Raw genomic sequence first — 13,559 nt, 5'->3', positions numbered from 1 at the left:
GAGCTGAAGTAAGCATTTTTATGCCTATAAGAGTAGATCGAAGACCAGACTGTTCATTTCAAAGAAATCTGGCAACTTCAATTTTTTTTCTCCAAAACAGCACAATAAGTATTTCAAAATTTCTTGTAAATTTTGTTTCAAATATCCCATTCATTCACAGGCTTTCTTTTTCAAACAAATTTTCAAAGATGGCATTTCCAGAGCCTGTCTTACACCTGATGAGCTGTAGTCTTACAGTGGAGAGATGCTGCACTGATATATTGCTGGCTGACTACTTCTAACAATGGGGTTGAAGGAGCATTATGAAGTTCAACTGTCACAAGTTCACAGCATGTTGCTGTTATTTATTCCAGTCAAGCAAAGATAGCCACAGAACTTTTCTGTCCAAAAGATGAAATGCCTCAGCAATGCTGAAACACATTTTATATCCTCCTCTGATTGTTGCATTATTTTTAATGGAACATTTACCAAACTGCAATATTTCTTGCAAGTTAGCAGAACAGATCATAAAAACTCACAATGCTACTTCTCTAACTGGCAACTACCTCAGAAAGCAGGTAGTCAATTCCTTCCCTTCTAACTCAATCAAAATTCTCATCAACTTCAAAGGGATTCTTACTGAAATAAAAGAAGTTTGGGGGTTAGATAATCCCTCCCTCTGTCTGACTTCAGTGGGAGGCAGATGATCTTGGACAGCTGGCATGACTTTTGCAGGAGATATCAGACTGCACAAGGTCTGTGTCTGCCCTGGCTGACTAAAGACACTGTCCTGCTCTTTCTGTGGGTCACACCTAAGGAGGGACAGTCTGACCCTGGGGCTCAGCGAAAGAGGTGGCACGCACTTTCAACATAGAAGCATGACATAAAGCCAGAGGCCCATGAACTGTGACCAAGAGTCAGAGACATCAAAGAATCTTCCCAGGAAAAGCCTTCCCATACATTAATAGGAATTGTCAGCTCTAGCTCTTGACAGGCACCATCCTCTGCCTTGTGTTTCTTAGGAGCTGATGCCTTGAATGGCCTCAAGAAACTCTCATACACTGAACTGGCCCTGTGGGGAACAGCGTGGGAAGCCCTGACTGAAAGGCTATGCTGAATTATTAAGGTCGCCCAGAGTAAACCAAGGTAACCTAATATGAATTCCTGTCAACTTCTTTCAGTTTTATTATAAAGCAGCACCCTTCCTACCTCGCCTACTCCTCTCTTTTCTGTCAAAAGAAACTTCACAAGGCTGCCAGAGTAAGAAAGCCTGCCCAAAAGATTAACTAAATACACCCAGGCCTATTTTAGATAGAAGCATCAAGATAAATACAGCAGCCTTGAGCTGCTGGAGAGAGCGCAGTGTTTCATCCAACCCGACTTGCCAAAGTGCAATTAATGCTTTAGCTACTAGAAAGGGAAATACAGGCACTGAGTCTCATCTTTAAGCAGCAAAACAAAATCTTTGGGGCTAAAAAAGGAATAAATGCTTCCTAACTTGTCACATTATTTGGTTTTGTCAAGCCCACTTCAGAGAACAGCCACTTGCCAAGGGTGTTTCCCTGCCCACATGCTGAGTCCACAGCCTCTGGCAGCTAACTGTGATGGGCACAGCGCATGAGAGGTGTGTGGTGACTCAGGGACAGAAACACACAGTCCCATCACCTCTGGAAGCATGTGATCATTCTTTATGTTGAATTTTCATTTTATTTTTCACTGCTCTAGAGCGGCGGCTCTAAACAACTGTGCTGTGCTGGTAAGTTGAGTGAGAAAACTCCTGGTTTTCTTGACTCCTTTCTCTGAGAAGGATCTGTATTTTCTAGTAGATTCCTCTGGAGTTTGTCAGCTTGTTCTGCAGAATCAAGAAAAAGTGTTTCTGCAGCCAAGAAGGTCTTTGACATGTTCCTGGGCTGCGATGCAGTACAGGGCTGTTCAGCCTTACTCTAAACTCAGCAAAGTACAGATAAAAGTGGGGAAGAAAGATGACAGTATAATGGATATATTCATTGTATTATACAAAAGAAGACAATCACACAGGGCCAAGATACACTGTATTAAAAAATAACACCTTTTACCTAAAAAGGGAGTGTTACTATATTTTAAACAACAGATTTTAAAGGTCTGAATCATCTTAGAGCTGAATCTTCTGCTGCTTTTTTGATTTTGCTTTTCTAATAGCTCTCTGTTAATATGCTTGTGTTTATGAACTTAATTTAGTGGTGGTGAAAGCCTATCAGTACTTCTAGATTTAAAGTATTTTGCATTGGCTACACAAGAGATATGATGTAAACATTTCTGGCTGTTTTTTTCTGCCAAGTTTGGAAGTCCTGAGTTGCATACAAGTGGGACTTTCTCCATTCACTTGGAAGGCAATCAGTTAACTGCCTATTTGACTCCAAATAATGTGAACGGCTTTAGCTATCACTTTTACTAAAAAGTGACTTATCAGTATTCTTTCTTAAATGGCTCTGTGGTTCCCAAGGTCTAGAACCAGCAACTTAAAAAACTATATCCTTCTGTGTTTGTGCCATTGTCAATTAAAATGAAATTGTAAACTAAAATGTAGGGCTTGGGATAGAACAATTTTACATTCAAGGGAGCTCAACAAATAACCATTTTAAACCATGAAGACCTTGCTGAAGACACTGGTTGCCATATTTTAAAAGAAGTTGGTATGTGTGTGTTTGCTCCTTTATATGAGATGAAATAAGGAAGCCAATGCTTTTCCATGGTTCCCAGTTGAAATATACAGGGAAGAAGTGCTGGCTCTGGCACGTGCTGAGTGCAGGAAATGAATTGGCCAAACCTCATAAAGTTCGGCAAAACCAAAACTTTCTTCTTCAAAACAATAGGCACACCCCTCTCTCTTACTTTGTACAGCTCTTCACCAGGCTCTCCAGTCCTACCATTTTCCTCTCTGTAACGTGCACTCTGATGTCTTTTTCCAAGGTATAGGAAAATAACACTGTTGGTGTTCTTCAGACTGGAGTAAAGTACAGCACAGCAGTTGTCTGCCTTGTTCATAGCCCAGTCTGACAGTTTACAGCAAAATTTAATGTGCCTTTAAAAACTACTGCAGTTACTCTCTCAGAAGTTATTTGAAGGCAATATTCCCAGTTTCAGGAAGCCTAGAAAAGGGGTCTTTCCTACCCCATCCAATCCACTTTTTTCTCCCACTGCCTGCCATGCCAGCCCATCACAGGCTATCCTGGGAAGGAGACAATCTTTTTCTGCCCTTCATGTCACTCTGGTGGCAATGTAGAATTCACCCCTTTGCAATGGAGGGCTGCCATCAGGATAAAAGATCATTTCCACTGAAAGACCACATCACAGATCCTTCCTCCTGCTTTTCCAAGGCCATCTCATTATTTTTTTCCCCTTTATGAGCAAGGTCTAAATTACAAGCACATGCCCTAGGCACCTTTCCTGTGGCTAGTATAATCTGCTAAGGGCATCAAAGTCATTCAGCACCCTTGTTTCAGCATTTGATCTGCCCAGGCACAGTAGGATTATTCCTCATTAAACAGACAATAGATGAGTGTCTGGAACATGATAGCCATTAATACAGACCTCATTAGTTCTGCATAATCACTTAATTTTCCTTGATATCTGTATTATAAATATATATGAGTCTACAGTGCTGGACTGGTAAATGATCTGCTACAATTGCTAATCAAATCTCTGCTATTTGTCAGCATTCAAAAAAGCTCCTTGACATTTTCAAATCTCTAGATGAGGTAGGAGAATACCACAGCAGACCACAAAGGATGAGAAGAAGTGAAAAATTATCCAGAATGGAGAGAGGGTATGGCTTCCCCACTGCTTAAACAGAAAGGAAACCATTTTATCCCATAAATACAAGGCACATATAAAACTGGAAGGTTTCCAAGTCATCTCACCAGGCTGTTTGAAAACTTATGATCCAGGGCTTTGTACACCTCTGGGGACACAAGCCAGCCAAAACCACAGAGGCCTGAGGGGAGAAGAACAACCTGGGGTGAGGGAGGGGGAGGGCAAAGAAGTGACGTTGTTTGACAGAAAATGCTCTTACAACAGCTCTGAAAATGCCCTGGGTGGTTTGTTCAACATTTGGAGTTATCAGTTTCACCGACCAAAAGATTATCAGATCAAGTTGCTGCAACTTTATCAGCTATTAATTGCATCTGGGCCAGGGAAGCTTTTTGTTATGCCCATCTGGGAATTCTAGGCTTGTTTGCTTAGCTATTAAAGAGGTAGGAATGCGATTTTTAGCCTAAAAATGTCAAAAAAGAATGAAATATCCTAGAGTATCTACCGAAAAACCTGACACTGGAGAATTTCCAGTTTGACTGAGAAGTGATCCTACACTCGTATAGACAGAGCAGCATCCTTTGAGGGGAGAACACCACAATACAACACACCAGCCACTGTGCAATAAAAAACAAACTCACTTCTTCTTTCCTTTTTTTTTTTTTTTTTAGGAGGAATTGCTGGAAAGTGCAATGTAAATGACATAAATAAAACAATTATTTTAAAATAATGAAAGCAAAAATCCTTATTACGGAATAGTTATGAAAGTTAAGGGCACTCAAATCCCATAAGAGCACTTGCTCACACATGACATGTCACCATCTCCCCCCTCCAAAAAAAAAAAAAAAAGAAACAAATGGTACCCTTTCTAGGGGAGGAAGGGTGATACAGAGGATGCAGTGGCTAGTTTGTTGTTTGTTGTAATTAGTGTTAACATCAATAAGGAGCACGAGTTTTGCATCCCATCGTGCCTCTCATTACTAGAGTACATAACCTCCTAACCTCCACCCAAGAAAATGATATCATTGAATGAATAAATCATCTGGACAATTAATGGCAAAAAGCGACCTCAGGTTTCCAGCACAGTGTCTGGCACCAGTGAGCTGGCAATGACGTAACCTTCCCTGGGAATACGCTGGCGTTTTGCCCGTTCCTGAGCCTCACTGTTGACTCTGAGGGCAGAAGCAAACAATGTAGTCACCCAACCGGCAATAACCGCTGCAAGCGAACACCAGCCTACTGCTGCTGCAAAGTCGGAGGGATGCTTATCCTTCCAACTCCCTGGGTACATCTCCCAAGGAAGATGCACACCCCAAAACCAGCAAGTGCAAACGACTTCCTCTGTTGTGCAGAGAGACGGACTCTCCAGGTGTGCTGTGTGTCTGTCCACTTTTTAGAAGGGAGAACCTCCTGCTTTGCCACCTGGGAGCTCTGCAGCCTTTTGGAGTGTGTGAATAAGCAAGTTATTTAAGTATTCCTATGTTGCTGGGGCAGAGGGAAAGAAGCTTATTATGCTGGGGAGTTTATTTTCAGACAGCCAGACTTGCTTTGATTCGTTTCTTAGCTCACTCTGTTGCTGTTAGTGCTTTGAAAGCTGGAGTCAAACTCAACTGTGATCATGTTTTTTCTATCTTAAAGGACCCGAAGGATTAGAAAGGCATGAGAAATCAAGAGACAACCCCCCCTAGCTTACAGTATGTGCCCTGTCTTAGATCTGTTTCTCAGTCAGTTATTCCAGGCGGCACGAGGAAAGCCTGCATCTATCTTGCAGGAATCTGCAGCATGTTCCCTTTTTTTATCACCAAATACAAATATCCTCTATAAGGTGGAGTATTTTTGTATCTGTACCAGGTGAGTGTCCCTGCAATCTCAGTTGGGGCATGTGTACAAGCTGTGAGACAGAGGGGGTCAGACTCAGTATGCCACCCCCATCAGCACATCCCAGAGACTACAGGGGATTTCATGGGCAGGGTGTAGACATGGGCATGGAGTTGCTCTCTGATGGGAATAACAGTCATTCTCCCCACCTTCAGGCCATGAAGGAAAACCACAGAAAAGAAAGAACTTGGGGTAGAAAAAAGTTGACCTCTGATGAAAGAAATTTCACGTCAGGGAGGAAGAAGAACTTTTTTTGGCAAACAGGTTTGGTTAATCCAAGATAAGCCATTTTGTTGCTTCTCCCTGTGGGGCTTTCTCTTTTACTGCTCTTTTTGGAGGGAGCCTCTGATTATTGCTTTCTGAGCAAGCAGAAAAAGCATATCTCCCTCAACACTCATCATAAGAACGTTTCCAACAGAGATGAGGAGCATCACAGCATTCCACAGGTGAGCAATATCTTTTTCTCAACAATACTTTCCTCTGGATCCTGGCTTGAAAACAATGAGGTGGTAAAAACCTATGAGAAGCAGCTAAAGCTGTTAATGCCTTATAGTGAGCTGTGATCCCTGCTCCAGTTAATGACCGGACTAAGATTACCTGCTTCAGGACAGCCCTGTCTTAAAGGCTTGCAAAGGTGTAAGCTGAAGAAGTGTGATTGTAACATCATCCCTTCAAACAGCATTCCCTGTCTACATGGCTTAATGCCACTTGCCACATTTGTAATTCATCTTCCCCCACCTGCCCTGTCTGTTCAACAGTCACTTGTTATCAGAGCAGAGGTGGTGAACCAAAAGAAAGGGCAGAGGCTAATTTGCTTGATGTGGTCCTTTTCTTCCAGATAACATTAATTAGTGGGCTCTAACCTTATCCTCAGAGATGCTCACCTTTTCTTTTCATCATTAAATGGGAAATAGCAAGTCTGTGGAAACAACTATCACTCTAGCAGCAGGCACACAGGACAGTTTGAGCATCGATTTCTCTAACCAGTCAGATAACCTGTCCCAATTCCACCACAAATCCACCCCCCTTTGCTTTCCAGGTGTAGTTGGCGCAGCAGATAGGATTAATCCACTTTTGTACTCACTTGCACTCTCCATGTTAGAGAATCTGATTACACAGATTACCTGCAATTTATCTCCACCTGTGATGACTAATGCTCCAGTCTGACTTCCTCTTTCCCATTTTAACATCTCACTGCAGATCCTATACATACACAGACAGATGCACACACACTTGCTCTGTTTTGTTTGCAAACAGCTTACTAAGAGCCTCGGCATCTTCATTTCCAATCAAACCAGAAAGCACTACGTTTTTCCCTGTTCTACTCATGAGGTGATTTCTCCCTTTTGTCTCCTCTCATTCCATTTATACTGCTTAGGCTTCATACATTGCTGCTGGATCCACATAAACCCCAGGCATCTCAGTACAGACACTCACAGTGAACATGCAATGTTATATACCCCTGCAGCACACATAAAGACAAAGGCACACGCTACACACACTAAGCAAGTGCCACCACACGCATTCCTGTTCCCTCCAAACCTTACAGGAAAAAATTGCCTGCAGAGTGCTTTCCTATGAACAAAAACAGCCTTACCTTTCCTTATTCTGCTAATCCAGGGGCTCTGGACCGATCCGCTTTCCCTCCTGCACACAAGCTGCCAGTCCCTCCTGCTTCACATTCACAGCACACCAGCAGGATTCACCGTCATCCCATTCTGCTGGATCCTTATCGCCCTATTGGCCAAAGCCAGACAGTAAATTCAATTCGGCTCCTCCTTATAACTATATTATCACAGGAACAGGAATGAATAATTTAGTAAAACAACAAGGGTGTGCAGGCTCTGGTGTCACAGACTTCACCCCGACTGTCAGGATTTTATCAAATAGAGGCAGATAAAGAAACCAGAATCTGTCCATCACTCCTGAAAAGGAGACCTTAGATTACCCACTTGTATTTCCCATTCCATCCTTCTTGTCCTCCTCCCCCTTAGCCATGGCATTCCCTTTATATTGTTGTACGTCCGTTCCCATCCCACAACACAGTATTTCCCTGGTGAATGGTCATTACCATCTCAGTGGATGCAGAGATTTCTCTCCAGGCAAAGCAATACTGCAGCACATCAAACACTTTGCCTGTTCCCTGAATGCAATCTATGAGAAAAGAATGAAACTGTTTTGCAGAAAGGAGTAACGAGACAAGCAGATCATAAGGAAAAGGCAGAGTCTGCCTTGTATCTCACAATATCTTCTGTTCAGTAAGTGTGCTGTCAGTCCATCAGTTCAGACACCCACAGGATGCAAGCACATGGTTCCTGAAGGAGAAAGGTTCATAGATGCACTGCCCAGGGACTGTGATTTCACATGCTTGCTGTGGGAGTTTGAATCCCCACATCAAAAAAAATGCATCAAAGCAGCAATTTCCCTCCAGACTAAATGACTGAACCATTATGGTTTTTCTTTTTTTCTGACCAGAAACCTGTAGTGACAAGTACCCACACATATATTTCCTAAGAATTAGTTTTCCCAAAATAAACACTGCTCTTTTTCCTCAGGTGATGCTTGGTTTAAGAGTTACAAAGTATTGAAGATTCCCTTAACAAGGTCACTTTTATCTAAGTCAAGCCTCTGGCCACTTCATTTGCCTGAAGAGTTTTACTGTTATGGGACCAATATTGGAAGTGGAGGAGCTCAGTGGGACAACCCATCCCAGCCCTAAACAGACCAAGAAGCCAAATCTTTTTAATGACCATTCACAGCAATATTGAGAGCTATTGCTAATACATGTCTGTGTGCACAGTATTGACTAACAACTGTATCATTCCACTGTAACTAAAAAATAAATAAGCAGGATGAGCTGCTGTTCTTCCTCCCTTATAGGAGCCTGTGCCCCTTAGAGTCCAAGAACACCCTTTGCCCTCTGCTTCTGCTGTGATAATATTTACTCAGTAGAGCCAATGCACCTACTATCGTAATGAAGAGAGGTTCAAATTTGCACTAAAGCCCAAACTCCTTCAAACAGCTCCTAAACCAACTCTTATCTCCCAGGCCTGGTGGGCTGAGTAGCCGGAATCTACCTCTAGAGGCAGTGGGGACACCAGGTTGAAGTCAAGTCCAAGAACCAGCAAAGCTACAAAGGCAGACCACTGGTGATGGATCAGAAGTTTTCCTAAAGGCAATGTCTTTCTTTAGTCACTGCCTTCACATTGAAATACTGGTAGAAAGCTGGGACAATGCACAGGGATTGCCACCTTCTAAATTGCTCAATCTCTAAATAACTCAGCCCCAATATAGAATAGAGCCATGCTGCCTTCTCTGGGAGAATAGGGCACAGGAACAATGGATGCTTTTCCCTTTCTCACCAAGTTCAAGGTGCTAAGGGGAGAAAAAGTGAGAGCCTTGACCAAGTTTTTGTCTTTGTTACGTATTTCTTTGCCATAGAAAGGGAAAAAACTGCCTTCTTGCTCCTGAAGATGCTTCACTTTTGAAGAATGGCAGCTGCTCTTTTCCTCCTCCTCTTTCCCTTGCAGCCATCTAAACTTTTAAGAGCTTTTGTCTTAAAGGAAACCCTGAATTATGCACTTAGTGATAGCTTCAGAGCAATTAAATTAAGCCGTGTGGCAAGTTGCCCAATGTCACTACCAAAGCTCAGGATGTTTTAGCATCATTTATTGAGGAGTTTTTACATGATGCTTACTTAAACCACAAAAAGAGAGCAAATTAGGCTGTTGCCATGACAACTTGAGAATCTGCTCAAAATTCTGAAGATGCTGGGGAGGGGGGAGAGCTCTTCAGTGGAGATCTTCACATCATGAATATGGCCCTTGGTTATCAAATCCCTTTCAAGTTAATTCCTAGCATCAAAGCCTCCCTAACAAAGGCTTTAATAATCAGGAGTAAAGCTTGGATAAAGAAGGCACAAACCAGCTCTGCCAGCTCTAACGTGAATTTCACTCTGGTGAGAGTTGCTGAGCTGAGAGGTCCACAGAGCAGTCACAGAGATGGCAGCAGTAGTACATGAACACACAGGAGGCAGGGCAGAAGAAGTGGCAGGGGCTTCACTGTAGGCAGGCACTGAATGGAGAGGTAGATCCTGACTCTGTGCTACAGTAAAGATGAATAACGATTTCCACAGAGTAGAGGGAGAGAAGGAAGCAGAGCCCTAGCCACTGCTGGTATAAACCCTCTGGAAGTTGGAATAAGCTGAGCAGTCTTCTGTCAACCACAAGAAATGAATTAAAGCAAATAAGAGAACAAAATGGCAACACAAAAAGCGGGATCAGTGGTGTCAGAAGAAGCTTTCAAACCAAGCAAATGGAAGACAGTTTTCTACAGTTCTTCTGCAGGAATCAAACCCTTGGTAGGATTGTTGAATATTTTGCATCAGAGCTGGTTTTTTGTGTAATTTAATTTTTTTTTAGCTGAACATCTTTTCTGTTGAAAGCCTTCTAAGAAAATCCCTATTTTAATAGAAATTTCTCAGTCAAGCCTTTTGGTTCTCAATTGCATTAGCTGAGGTATTTTTGGCTGAAAACAAAGAATGTTTCTTTGGAAAAATTCCAGAAAGTTTTGTAGATTTCATAGAAGATCTCTCCTTCCTCATAATTATTTTTGATCAGATAATTTATTGCCAGTGGAAGCTTTGGTGTTCTCCTTTGAAATGAAAGCATAAAACCCTTTTGGATAGCAGGAACAATAAGTGGGAGCATATCCAAAATTAGGGAAAATTAAGCACCCAGGCAAATGGAATAAACTGTGAAAGTTTCTCCCCCTCCCTCTGCATTCCCAAGTGAGAGGAACTGTGGTTAGTAATGAAAACAAGAAGCAATTGAGAAACTTAAGGAGATATAAATGATTGTATTGTCGTGAGTGTTGTATTCCAAGTAGGATACTTGCCAAGGCAAAAGGGTACATATGACAGGGATCCAAAAGTTCAAAAAATGATGAAAAAAACCCTGCTAATAAAAACTATGCATTTTCAAGATATAAGTAGTCTCATAACTAAAACTCTCATATCTGTTGTCCTGTTCATCTTTTAAGTCCCAAGATTGATTGTCAGTCTGCTTTACTTGGCATGTTGTGGCAATGTTTCAATACCTTGAGTTGTAAATGTTGATCTTTTGATGTAGTTTTTCTCCTTGTGTCTGAGTACCATATCTATAGGTTGCTAATAGTGTCCAACATCAGGTTGATTGTAACTGAACATAAAACAAGGCTTTAATTTGTTATCTACTTGCAAATGAGACTGATTATTTCTTTTCATGCCCCCTCCCTGCAATTTTGCCAGAGCCTTTCAAAAAACACTTGTTAGCTAATCACATTGTAGCAGCAGGAGTAGATTAGGCTGCACACAACCAAGTAGGCTTATTTTGGACCCACAATACATGGCAGAGACAAGAGATTGAAGTGAGCTGTTTTTTTCATATTATGACACCCTCTTTAACAGCTGTCAGTTTGGCAAACATGCTCCTGAGATGGCGTAACAGCAGGAGAGGCATTCAAGGGTCAGGTTCCACAGAAATAAGTCTGAGGAATCTGAGGAATAAAGAAAGGGGTGATAGAGAGATGAAGAATAGAGCAATGCATAGCAGAACAGGAATGAACTCTTTAGAAGTATCTGGGATGCTATTTTCTGAAGTGGACTGCATTTGGGACAAGCTGCATTTTACCTAGTCAGATTGAGGCATTATCCTGAGTCTTCAATGCTACTGCATATGTGTGTGGTGGTCTCCATGAACAGCCTATTACCATCCCACTGAAAACATGTTTTTGTGTCCCAAACATGTTCTTAATTAAAATAATTTTTAATTCTTCAACAATAGTGACTTATTTAAATAAACTTTTCAAGACCTTCTAGCTATCATATCCTAACCCAGGGAAAGAAAAACATTTTTTTCTACTGGCATTCTTTACTTACTTCAGTAAGTAAAAGTGAGGAGTGGCTGAGGGAGCTGGGGTTGTTTATCCTGGAGAAAAGAATGCTCAGGGAAGACCTTATAGCTCTACCGCTACTTAAAAGGAGGCTGTAGCAAGGAGGGGTATGGTCTCTTCTCATGTAACAAGTGACAGGAGAAAATGGGGTAGGGGAGGTTTAGATTGGATATTAGGAAAAAAAAAATTCTTCATTGGAAGGGTTGTCATGCATTGGAACAGGTTGCCTAAGAAAGTGATCAAGTTACCTTTCCTGGAGGTACTTACAAGAAATGTGTATATGGTGCTTAGGGATATATTCTAGTGGTAGACTTGGCAGTGTTAGGTTAATGTTTGAAATCAATCTTAGAGGTCTTTTCCAACCCAAATGACTCTATGATTCTACAGTTCAGTAACACTTTTCTATAATTTGTTTGTTGCAGTGACTTTGAGCTATCTCAAACACAACAGAAATATGAGGCCTTAAGAAGCCTTGTTTTATCCCACTATGCCATTCTAACAGAAGAAAATGCAAATATCATTTTTTCCCATGAGGCTCTTTGCGTGCTATTACAACCTATGTAATAGCAATAAACTTTTAAAATACAAGTACATTACTTTTTCACCAGATCCCATGCCATATTTTGCATGGCACTGTTTCAAGGCTCTGGAAGTTTCCAAGGCAAAAACAGTGCTCTTGTTTATCGATAGGACAGGTTTCCTCCTCCCAAAGGTTAGAAAAAGAGAGACCTGCCGTAAGTCCATGTCAGCATAGGCAATATCCCAATGGTTACGGCACCGATTTAGGATGCAGGAAATAGAGGGCCCAAACCTGAACAAAGCAAACAGGATACTCACCTCTGGATCCTCCCCAGGGCAGAGAGTAATGGTACCAAGATTTTATCAGCTATTTAGAAGAGAGACTATTGTTATATCTCCTACAGAAGTTATTTTACTGTACAGAGACTCCTGCAACATTGGGCCATAAGCTGAATGGATGAGCAATGGCCAAGATGCTCATCAGAAAGTGAGATTCATTTTGGTAGTTTGTAACTCACAAAGCACAGCTTTGACTTCTTTCTCTCACATCCTCGTTGCCTCTAAGACTATTTTCATCCAAACAACAAATCCTACACTGTACATATTTAACTGGAGATGGAAACTTCCACATTTTTGTTTCTTTCCTTTCTTGAATTAGAACAACCTACATCATCTTCCAAAGTTTCTAGCCATTTGACAATTGGGGAAAACATCGTGTACAAAATCTGAGGCTAAGCATCATGTTCAGAAGGGACAGCTGAGCTGAACTTTTTTTGGCTTTCTTTAAGCCAAGGGGCACTGGTCAATCACACAGGGTAGCTAACACAACACAGGTCAGCTTTGTGCACTGATCAAATCTCTTTTCTTACCTGACTTATTCTGTCTGGAGAAGAATGGTTCTGTCACTGCTGAAGGATTCATTTTAGAGTGAAACTCATGTAAAATTAAAGCAGAACCATGATTCTTACCTTTGGCAGACAATCATCTAAAAAGGGCCAATGCAGATGACCTATTGCGATTGAGTAGCTCAGGAGAATCAAGAGCTGATTTGGCCAATCGGCTTGCTACAGAAAATCTGCTTCTTCAGATGCCTCCATGCTCTCACATTCTTCTCCGCCTCCTCCTCCTCCTCCCTCCCCTGGTTGCCAAGCAACTACAAAAAGGACCAGAGAGCATGCTGGAGGAAACCACCTTATAGACACTGCATAGGTTCATTTCAGGTTTTTTTTTTCCTAGGAAATGCTCAAGGGCAAAGTGGCCTTAGCTTTAGAGGCAACATCTCACTGTGAAACATTGCTTTGCATGAACATGGGTTGTGGGGCAAGTGATGTATACCCATAATAACCAAAATAAATGCCTTCAGAGACTCCAATCTTGCTTCTGATTGTTTTCTGTGGCTCAGCTGCTCTCCATCAATCCCTCAGATCAATAGTCTATACAGCTCAAGATAGGAGTTATCAGCT

The 13,559-nt window shown here is 41.7% G+C and overlaps 1 protein-coding gene across 1 annotated transcript in view; it reads right to left on the bottom strand.

Annotated features, from left to right (window-relative positions):
* Positions 1 to 13,223, bottom strand: part of SYN3 (synapsin III) — a 201,240-nt gene extending 188,017 nt beyond the window's left edge. The window contains exons 1-2 of the mRNA XM_051784589.1: positions 13,065 to 13,223; positions 7,244 to 7,383 (exon numbers count right to left, since the gene is read on the bottom strand). The gene's annotated coding sequence lies outside the window, so the exon portion shown is untranslated. The remainder of the gene's footprint in view (positions 1 to 7,243; positions 7,384 to 13,064) is intronic.
* Between the last annotated feature and the right edge of the window lie 336 nt (positions 13,224 to 13,559).

Source organism: Manacus candei, unplaced genomic scaffold, assembly GCF_025592945.1.
Source record: "Manacus candei isolate 608988 ecotype Guabito, Panama unplaced genomic scaffold, ASM2559294v1 h1tg000018l, whole genome shotgun sequence".
NCBI classification, from domain to species: domain Eukaryota; kingdom Metazoa; phylum Chordata; class Aves; order Passeriformes; family Pipridae; genus Manacus; species Manacus candei.
The sequence above is the reverse complement of the archived record's forward strand: the minus strand, read 5'-3'. Positions and strand labels throughout refer to the sequence as shown.